This window comes from Eptatretus burgeri, chromosome 1 (genome assembly GCF_056783735.1).
Source record: "Eptatretus burgeri isolate ZD-2024b chromosome 1, Ebu_testis_v1, whole genome shotgun sequence".
NCBI lineage: Eukaryota > Metazoa > Chordata > Myxini > Myxiniformes > Myxinidae > Eptatretus > Eptatretus burgeri.
In genome coordinates, this window is record NC_140961.1 from 24809414 (window position 1) to 24820455 (window position 11042).

The 11042-nt window shown below is 44.0% G+C and overlaps 1 protein-coding gene across 1 annotated transcript in view; it reads left to right on the forward strand.

Annotated features, from left to right (window-relative positions):
• Positions 1–1634: 1634 nt before the first annotated feature.
• LOC147034046 (XK-related protein 6-like) overlaps positions 1635–11042 on the forward strand; it is a 104542-nt gene continuing 95134 nt past the window's right edge. Inside the window, exon 1 of the mRNA XM_085875638.1 lies at positions 1635–1736. The gene's annotated coding sequence lies outside the window, so the exon portion shown is untranslated. The remainder of the gene's footprint in view (positions 1737–11042) is intronic.

Below are 11042 nucleotides of genomic sequence, written 5' to 3' on the forward strand. Positions count from 1 at the left end.
GCTCACCACGTGGCTTATTAAGCGCTCAAGCAAGCACTCCAACAAAACGGTTGATAAGGAACGGCTAGCTTGGCAAGCGATAGCAAGCTCATTGTGTGTTGTGTTGTTTTTTTTTTTTAATTCACGTGCAGCCTGTCGCTGCTTGGCTGCATAATTTTTTGGCGGCGCAGCTGTGCCGCTGATGCAGTGCCCCCTGTGACCGGGCAAGCCGCCGCTCATTCCGCCAACCTCGGGGGATGACAGGCTGAGTCAACCAGTCTGATGTTAATTTAACAGCCGACAGGGAGCTTGAACTAAAGACCCTTAAGATCTTAAAGCCAGCCAATGTTTTTTTCCCCCCATATACATACACATATATATATATATATATATATATATATATATATATATATATATATATATATATATATACATACACATATATACATACATATATATATACATACACATATATACATACACATATATACATACACATATATACATACACATATATACATACACATATATACATACACATATATACATACACATATATACATACACATATATACATACACATATATACATACACATATATACATACACATATATACATACATATATATACATATATACATATATACATACACATATATATACATACACATATATACATACATATATACATATACATATACACATATATACATATACACATATACACATATATACATACACATATATACATACACATATATACATACACATATATACATACATATATATATACATACACATATATACATACACATATATACATACACATATATACATACACATATATACATACACATATATACATACACATATATACATACACATGTATACATATATATACATACATATATATATATACATACAGATATATACATACATATATATACATACACATATATACATACACATATATACATACACATATATACATACACATATATACATACACATATATACATACACATATATACATACACATATATACATACACATATATACATACACATATATACATACACATATATACATACATACACATATATACATACACATATATACATACACATATATACATACACATATATACATACACATATATACATACACATATATACATACATATATATATACATACACATATATACATACACATATATACATACACATATATACATACATATATATATACATACACATATATACATACACATATATACATACACATATATACATACACATATATACATACATATATATATACATACACATATATACATACACATATATACATACATATATATATATATATATATATATATATATATATATATATATATATATATATATATATATATATATATGTATGTACATACGCACATTCCATGATCTTAAACCGTTTATACACAAGTGCAATAAACTCGTATAATTTTCGGCCAAAAGCTAAATTACAAATCATGATTACAGAAGTCGCTTAATAATGCTTCGAAGAAGGCAGTTTGTGATGAACCGAGCTGTAACGTAATGGTGGTGGCTGCCAAGGAATAAAGGAGGGAGGGAGGGAACGACGGTGAAAGAAGAAGAATGAAGGAGGAGAGGAAGGAGAAGGAAGACAGGCAAGCGAGCCAGCGCTTGTTCTCGAAGGAACGCGGGAAGGTGTGCCTCCCACGATTTGCTCCGCCAGTTGTCTGCTTCAGGAGGTATGGCTGAAACGAGGGACCCGGTGCGGACGGAGCCACACCGCGCTCGCACAACGGCAGGGTGGGGATCCTGGGGCACCTGAGCTCCGCTGCAGCCTCAACAATGAATTACTTGCTTTATTGAGGATGGTCCAGAGCGTTGAGGATGGTCGTTGTTAATTTTCATTGTTGGCCATCGGGTTCAAAGGTTTGCGGTGCACTGTGAAACAAGTGGCCGTGGGAAGCCCTGAGTGGTTGATCTTAGGGAGGGTCGACGTCTCGGCCAAGGTGAAGCTCGGCAGGCACGCTTTCCTGTCCCTCGCAGAGGCTTCTATATATCTATATCTATATATCTATATCTATATCTATATCTATATCTATATCTATATCTATATCTATATCTATATCTATATCTATATCTATATCTATATCTATATCTATATCTATATCTATATCTATATCTATATCTCTCTCTCTCTCTCTCTCTCTCTCTCTCGAGTTCCTCTCTCTCTCTCTCTCTCTCTCTCTCTCTCTCTCTCTCTCTCTCTCTCTCTCTCTCTCTCTCTCTCTCTCTCTCTCTCTCTCTCTCTCTCTCTCTCTCTCTCTCTCTCTCTCTCATTTCCCTTTGTATGCTCCTGCACCATCGTTATTTCTCTGATCATCGTTGTCATCATCTCAGGGGTCGAGGCAACTTTAAATGAATTTGTTTAGCTTTTCGACTCTCGCTTGTTCTCAGATTTGTTTCGGATTTCTTTGTTTGACCTGATTCTATACTCTTATAGTCTCGTTGTGCATCAACGGCACCAATTTCCCTTGAAGCCGATCGTGATGCTGCAGGGCAAGGGGACCGAGCCCGCATCAACGGAGGGATTGGAGTGGGGGGAAAGAACAAGACCTGTTCCCACCATGGGTCTGTTTTAATTTGTAAGCTTTTTATCGCTCAAACCTTGATCTTCTACTCTAAGGCAGTGTCGAGCTTCATGAATCTTTGATTCTATGAACACACGAGGCTTTTGTCCGTCATGTCTGCGTGATTCGAGCAGGTTGAGAGTGTGAGTCGTGGCTACGTTTTCGAGTTTAAGAAACAATGTGCTTTATAGGTTGGACAATAAACGTGCATCATCATCATTCAGATTTTTAAAATGCGATATGTAAAAGGTTATATTCAACTAGAGGGAAAAAACACACAAACGTATTGCGATAGCAACTTCTTTAAATGTCTCTGTGATTACAAATGACTCAATAGTTTTGACTCAATTTTTTTTTTTTTAATGTTTTATGGTGCAGAGTTTTCGTTTGCTGCAAAATTGTCCAATGAAGACGTGTAAATCCAGGAGTGGATTTATAATTCCGATGCATTATTAGTGCAACTTTGCTATATTAATTCTGGATTGCCTGTGGAGAGGTAGCACACTTACCTTCGAGATATTTAGCCTGGATTCGATTATTGACCCGTCTCCAAACTGTCCGTTGTCAGGTATGGGAGCACACGGTGGAGCAGTGCGTCGCTGCATCCACTTTCCACCGTTCTCCAGGGGCCTCCGTCTGGCCATCCCCCAGGCAGATGCCTGGCCCATCCCCATCTCCTTGAGATGCCGATCAACCTGCTACAACCACGAGACTCCCTCGCTGAGAGAATCTGGTGAGCAGGATCGGCGTCAGGAAAACGAGCCACATGTCCATACAGCCGCAGCTGACACTCACGGACTATGCAGGTAACAAATCTCATTTGAATCTCTCTCAGCAACCGCTCGTTGGACACAAAGTCCGACCAGCGATAACCAAGGATTCTCCGAAGAGACCTGGTACCAAAGGGATGAAGTCTCCATCTCAGATCCCTGGTCAGTGTCCAAATCTCACATCCATAGAGCAAAATTGGAAGCATGAAGGACCTGAAGACTCTGACTTTCGTCCTCCCGCACAGGTACCGGCAGCGCCACTCCCCAGGCCTGACCCAGACGTCTGTTGATCACTGGCTCACAGCCAGCAGAGACATGAATATCACTGCCAAGGTAAGTGAATCTCTCCGTAACCTCAACATCCTCAACACAGACAGGATAGCAGTATCCAAGATGTCATTGAAAGCCTGGATCTTTGTTTTAACCCAGGAAACCCATAATCCCAGTGGCTCTGACTCCTCAGTCAGCACCTCAAGGGCCCCCAAAAGGATATTTGGAGTCTCCGCAAAGATGACTACATCATCTGCGAAATCAGGGTCAGAGATCTTGACATTCCCAATCGATGCACTGCAGCTTGATCTCTCCACATCCTCCCCAGATTTCAGTCTATACAAATGCTGAAAAGTGGGGGGGGGGGGGGCAGTACATACCCCTGACGAACTCCAGTGACAACTGGAAATAAGTCAGAGATGGAACCACCACATCTCATAGCACGCCGCTCAGTACCAGAGTATAGTTCAGACATTACATCAATCAGTTTTGGTGGCACCCCAAGAAGACAAAGAATCCTCCAGAGGGTGTCCCGATTCACTGATTCAAATGCTTTACAGAGATCAACATAAGCTGCAAGCAGCCCCTGCTGAAACTCTCGTCTACGTTTGGTGAGGACCTGAAGAGCAAGGACATGGTCAATCATTGACCTCTTTGGTGTAAAGCCTGACTGCTCTGGACGCTGGTGCTCAAGCAGATGGTGGTGAACCCTATCAATAATTAAAAGAGCAAAGACCTTGCCCGGCACTGAGAGCAGCGTCACCCCTCAGTAGTTGTTGCAGTCTTGGCGATCACCCTTCCCTTTCCAGAGAGGGTCAACAAGGCCCCTCTTCCAGTCAGTTGGGATGATGCCTGTGTTCCAGGCAGAGCACAGACGTGCATGCAACGACTCTAGTGTAGCATTTCCACCAGCCTTGAGAAGTTCAGCATGGATGCCACAGATCCCTGGAGCTTTACCCAATTTCAACCGGTTCACCACAGCCTGTGTTTCCACAAGCAAAGGTGGACCACAGTTGATTGGAGGGTCAGCAAGAGGGATTGTAACGCCCCTGACATCCAACTCGACAGCTGGTGGATCAGAGCAACCAGAGCAACAGCAGGTGTACTCACCTGCCATGATCTCGCCGGAATCCGGTCTCCGAACCTCAGAGAGTGCTGCAATGCCGATGTCCAAATGCTTGAGCTTAGATGATAACAGAGACATGTGATCATCCTCTCTGAGGGATAGGACAATCCAGGCACCCACCCAAAGGGACCGCCGCAGGTTAACCCAAGGAGACCGCCATCTGGTGGATGACACCTCAGCACTACCCCAACACACACTACCACAATCTTTCTCAGGAAGGTTACCCTGTGGTTTCTATCCCATCATCAAAGATTGGGGGTCCCGAAGGCTTTGCCCCAATCCCGTCATCCGGTGAGCTGGCCTGCGAAGGGAAGCTGCACAGGAGATACTCCCATGGAGTGGGTTTTCAGAGTTTTTTATGCTTTTGGAATGTTTTGCAGAATGAAGGGTTTTCCGGTGGCCTGAGTGAAAGTTCTGCCACCAACCTCCTTATAAGGAGTAACCCAACTGCAGGAGTATGTCCGCAGACACAGTTGGGCACTATATATGGATGGCTGTTGGCTCACAAGGAACTTCTCTGCCCTTTGATCACCCTTCCCTTTCCAGAGAGGGGCAACAAGACCCCTCTTCCAGTCAGTTGGGATGATGCCTGTGTTCCAGGCAAAGCACAGAAATTCCATGCAATGACATGAGTACAGCATTTCCACTAGACTTGAGAAGTTCAACATGGATGCCACAAATCCCAGGAGCTTTACCCATTTCAACCGGTTCACCACAGCCTGTGTTTCCACAAACGAAGGTGGATCACAGTTGATTGGAGGGTCACAGCAATAGGGATAGCAACACCCCTGACATCCAACTCAACAACTGTTGGATCAGCCTGGTACAACTGCTCAAAGTAACCGACAAAGTGCGCCTTCACTTCGGACTCCTCTGTCAAGAGCCCATCATCCTCCGCTCTAGCTGTAGTACACTGAGGGATGGGCTTGGAAGAACGCAATGCGTGAATTCCCCTGTAAGCAGGACAAGAATCACTTCACCACAGGTGATGCTCTACTCCCTCATAGATTCCTCGCACAAAGGCCTCCTTGTCCACCCTCAGCGCACGTCCAGTTTTTCGCCTCAACTCCCTGAACAGTTCAGCTTTGGCATTAAGCCTGGTCCTGCGACTCTGCTCAATGGTATCGAGTGTCCCTTGGGAGACAAAATTCTTCTTCACCGTATGGAGAGTTCTAAGACATCCACCGGTAACATCAAGGATGGTGGTCTTGAAGGCACTCCGCAACACCTCAGGACCCTTAAAGCACCCAGACCCACCCAAATCCCCATTCAGCCTATTTGCAAACTCCTCAGCTACCCTCTCATCCTTGAGCTTGCCAACATCTAGCCTGGGCTGGGATGGTACCATTCTCCCAGATTTAAGTTCCAACTTCAGAGTTGCTACCACGAGCATATGGTCAGTGTTGAGGAACTGATCACTCCGGTAGACCCTGCAGTTCTGGATCATCCACCAGCGACCATCAATGAGCACATGGTCAATCTCCTTTGTCACGCCACCAGCATTGGAATGTCAAGTCCAGCGGTGAGCCTGTGGGCGCTGAAACCATGAACCAGCCACCCAAAGTCCATGACTTCTTGCAAAGTCAAGGAACTTGGTGCTATTCTCGTTCACATTTCCAGACCTATGGGGACCAACACATGTATCATAACCATCCCTGTCAGTGCCAGTCGATGCATTGAAATCCCTCAAGACTAGAAGACCATCTCGCCTGGGGCACTGATCAACCACAGACTCGAGATTGGCATAGAATGCGTTCTTCATGGCGAGATATATCGCCTCAGTTGGAGCAGACACAGAGACTTGGGAAACGACATCCAAGGAGTGACAAATCCTTTGTCTCATAATATGCTCATTTACTGGTGCTCGCTCAATTATTACTGGAGTCAGCTTATTGGACACAGCTACAGCAACTCCTTGGTCATGATAACCATCAGAGTAACAAGACCAATCGTAGGTGTAACCATCCGCCATGATCTCGCCACTATCCGGTTTCCAAACCTCAGAGTGCTGCAATACCGATGTTCAAACGCTTGAGAGCTCAGATGATAACAGAAAGATGTGATCATCCTCTCTTCAGGATAGGACATTCCAGGGACCCACCTGAAGGGACCACCTCAGGTTAACCCAAGGAGACCACCGTCTGGTGGATGACACCTCAGCACCACCTCGACACACAGCACTGCAATCTGACCTGGGAAGGTTACTCTGTGATTTTACTCCTGTCCACAAAGAGTGGGGGTCCCGAAGGCTTTGCCCCGATCACGTCATCCGGTGGGCTACCCTGCTGTAGGCAGCTGCACAGGAGGAGGTACTCCCACGGAGTGGGTTTTCAGATTTCTTTGCGTTTTTGTGTTTTGTGGTGTGAAGGGTTTTACGGTGGCCGGGGTGCAAATCCTGCCACCACCCTCCTTAAAAAAAAAAAGATAACCTAACTGCAGGAGGACATCCGCAGACACAGTTGGGCACTAGATGTGGATGGCCGTTGGCTCACAAGGAGCTCCTCTACCCTTTGACATGTTTTGTTTTTAATCCTGCTTGGTGTCCATATCATACACAGTCCTCACCAAGAGACCTGGTGGTGGAGATGGTTTAGTCGCCGACAATCCGACCATGAAACAGGTTAGTACAGGCTTTACATGGTACCTGTTTAAAGTCACAGATCTCATCTGGCCTGACCTGACCAAAAACAAAATCTGGCCTGACTACGTCCTCGACCCGTCTCCAAACGGTGGACTTTCATTGTATTATTTTTCCTCTGGGATATTGTTCACATGAATGGTGTTGCTCCTTGACATCATGATACGGATAAACACACATCCCTCCCCCCACCACTTGCTTTGAGATTTGCAGAATGCTTGATCAGAGTTATATACCTGCCAACAACACTTCATGAACAATTGATCGCAAAAAAATTCCAGTAAGTGATGAATCATCATCTACTTTTAACTTGTGCCCATATTGTGAAGACGTTAAACAAAACAAAAAAACCCTACAGGATGTGGGGAGGATGTTGAGGTATCTCTCTCAAAAAATGTTATTCATGGCATGTTTATAAATAATATTTCACATTTTCATGAACACAAATTTACCTTTCATAGTGTCACACACCTCCAAGTGATGGTTTGCAATTGCCTGAAGGTGGAGTGCGCTCTTCTAAATGCGAGCTCAAGGCCTGTGCCTGTTCTTTTAACCTCCCAATTAGTTTAACTAACAGCCTAATTGCACCATTGAAGTAAACGAGAAACATCACCTTGATCATAAACATTTTATATATGTGTACAAAAACAGAGTGGGTGGCAGAATATCCCATTGAGGTATGCACCCTCACCTCTGAGTTCTCTTGCCTGGCTTTGAATCATGTCCCAGCTATAACTGTCACCCAAGTGTTTCACAGGTAGGGTGACATCAATGTGTGCGCCATTCCTCGGATGGATGTTAAACTGGGTATCTCGTCTGATGGCTTTAGTTTGTAGATGTCAAAGATCCGACCATGTCCTTTCCACTGAATCACTGAGTTATCACTGCAATCTGGTCACTTATAAAATTACTGCCCAACTGCTTTGAAAGCAATGACAAAATCTAGGATAACCTGGATCCCATCACTATGAGGACGAAATGCTGTCAAGTGCAGGCAAAGCCTCATTGGATATATATATATATATATATATATATATATATATATATATATATATATATATATATATATATATATATATATATATATATATATACACTGAACAAAAATATAAACGCACCAAGCGATTGTTACTATTTTACCTCGAACTCATTAATACTAAATCTTCGCAACAATTTGGTTATAGAATCCATCACAATTGAGCATTAAATTTCAAAGAGTTCCTTGAGAATTCTGGCGACAGTCTTTGCGCTACAACAGCCGACACAACCGAGGTGTCACTGTCAGAGTTCACACAGTCAGTAGCGGGTGTGTCCACCGTTAGCGTTGTGCAGAGCGGTGCATCTCCGGCGCATGGACATCACCAGATTATCGATGGTGGCCTAAGGGATGTTTTCCCATTCCTCCTGGAGAGCCACACGGAGCTGGCGGACGTTCTCTGGGACTGCGTAACGTTGTCGTACGCGTCGATCAAGAACGTCCCAAAGGTGCTCGATGGGTGACATGTCGGGAGAATATGGAGGCCAGTCGAGGACATCAATGTCCTCCTCACCGAGGAAGTCCATGCAGATCCTGGCAACATGGGGGCGAGCATTGTCGTGCTGAAACGTCGCATGGTGAAGGCGCACAAACGGCACGACGATGGGTCTGAGTATCTCATCCCTGTACCGCTGCCCGTTCAAGTTGCCTTCAATGAAATGAAGCCGAGTGCGCTCTCCATGGCATATGCCTGCCCACACCATAACACTGGCACCACCGTGTGACACCCGACGAAGGACATTGGCGTCAGTGTAGTGCTCCCCAGCCCGACGCCAAACGTGGAGTCTGTCATCAGCCCGATACAGCTGGAACCGCGACTCATCGGTGAACAGCACTGTCCTCCATCGTGCAAGGGTCCAGCGCAAGTGAACATTGGCCCAGTTCAGTCGGGTCTGACGCCGGACTGCAGTGAGGTCGAGTCCCCGGTGTGGTTGGCGGGCTCGGAGGTTGGCCTCCCTCAACCGGTTACGCACCGTCTGGGCTAAAATGCGCCTGTTATGCAGCCCGACAGTCTCATCGGCAGTCCTCGTGGCCGGTCGGAGTCGATCCCGGAGATGTTGCAGCCTCATGTGACGATCCTGACCGGCGGTGGTCACACGTGGTCGCCGGGCATGTGGGCGGTTCACGGTGCTTCCAGTCTCTTTGATGCGCGTTCTCAGGCGGCTAATGGTGGAGTGGTGGACATTGAAGTGTGCTGCAACGGCCCGTACTGACGTCCCAGCATTCAGCATGCCAATGGCACGCTCCCTCAAGATTTGTGACATCTGTGGCATGTTGACATTTGGCACCAGTCCACATTTTGGGGAGGCCTTTTATCGGGCAAGCTATAGGGAGTGTTTGTGTCCTGGTCACGCTCACTGACCATCACTCTGTCAAGCCCCATGGTGCTCATGGGAAGGATTACTCAACGTGTGAGTCCACACACTCAGAGTGGTCAATTTCAATGGGAACATCTGTCTTGAGCAAAACAAAGGAACCATTGCTCAAACATATCATCGGTTTGACCATTTTCCCATAATGGCAATCTTGACTTAGATATTTAGGTTGGTGCGTTTATATTTTTGTTCAGTATATATATATATATGTATGTATGTATGTATGTATGTATGTATGTATATATATATATATGTATATATATATATTTATGTGTATATATATATATATATATATATATATATATATATATATATATATATATATGTATATATATATATATATGTATATATATATATATGTATATATATATATATATATATGTATATATATATATATATATATATATATATATATATATATATATATATATATATATGTATATATATATATATATGTATATATATATATATATATATATATATGAACATATACAGCTCTGGACAAAAATAAGAGACCACTCCAAAAAATTTTTAAATCAGCATCTCTCCATGTATGGCAGCCATTCCATTCCAGTGTCTGTTGAATTCCAACACAGGCACACCTCATTCTACTCCGTGAGGTACTGATTAGGTGATCACCTGAACCGAATCTTATTTAACAAGAAAAAGTATAAAAACCACTGCTGTTGTCATCACTATCCTCTTGCAATAGGACCAGCTGGATGGCAAAAACAGTGCTAGTAGAACCTCAAAAGTAATTGGAATCAAAAAAATAACTATTGACCATTCCAAAAGAGTTGAAAAGAAAAGTTTTGAGTGAGGAAAAGAAGGGTTCAATTCTGGCTTTACTGGCAGAGGGATACAGTGAGCGTCACGTTGCTTCCACCCTTAAAATTTCAAAGACGGCGGTTCATAAGAACAAGGTCAAGCAGCAGACATTGGGGACAACAAAGCTACAGACTGGCAGAGGGTGAAAACGACTTTCCACTGACCGGGATGACCGCCAACTCATTCGAATGTCACTCAACAACCGTAGGATGACATCAAGTGACCTACAAAAAGAATGGCAAACAGAAGCTGGGGTGAAGTGCATGGCGAGGATGGTTCGAAGCAGGCTCCTAGGGGCAGGGCTGAAGTCGTGCAAAGATAGAAAAATGCCCTTCATCAAAGAAGAGCCAGGCTGAGGTTTGCAAAAGACCATA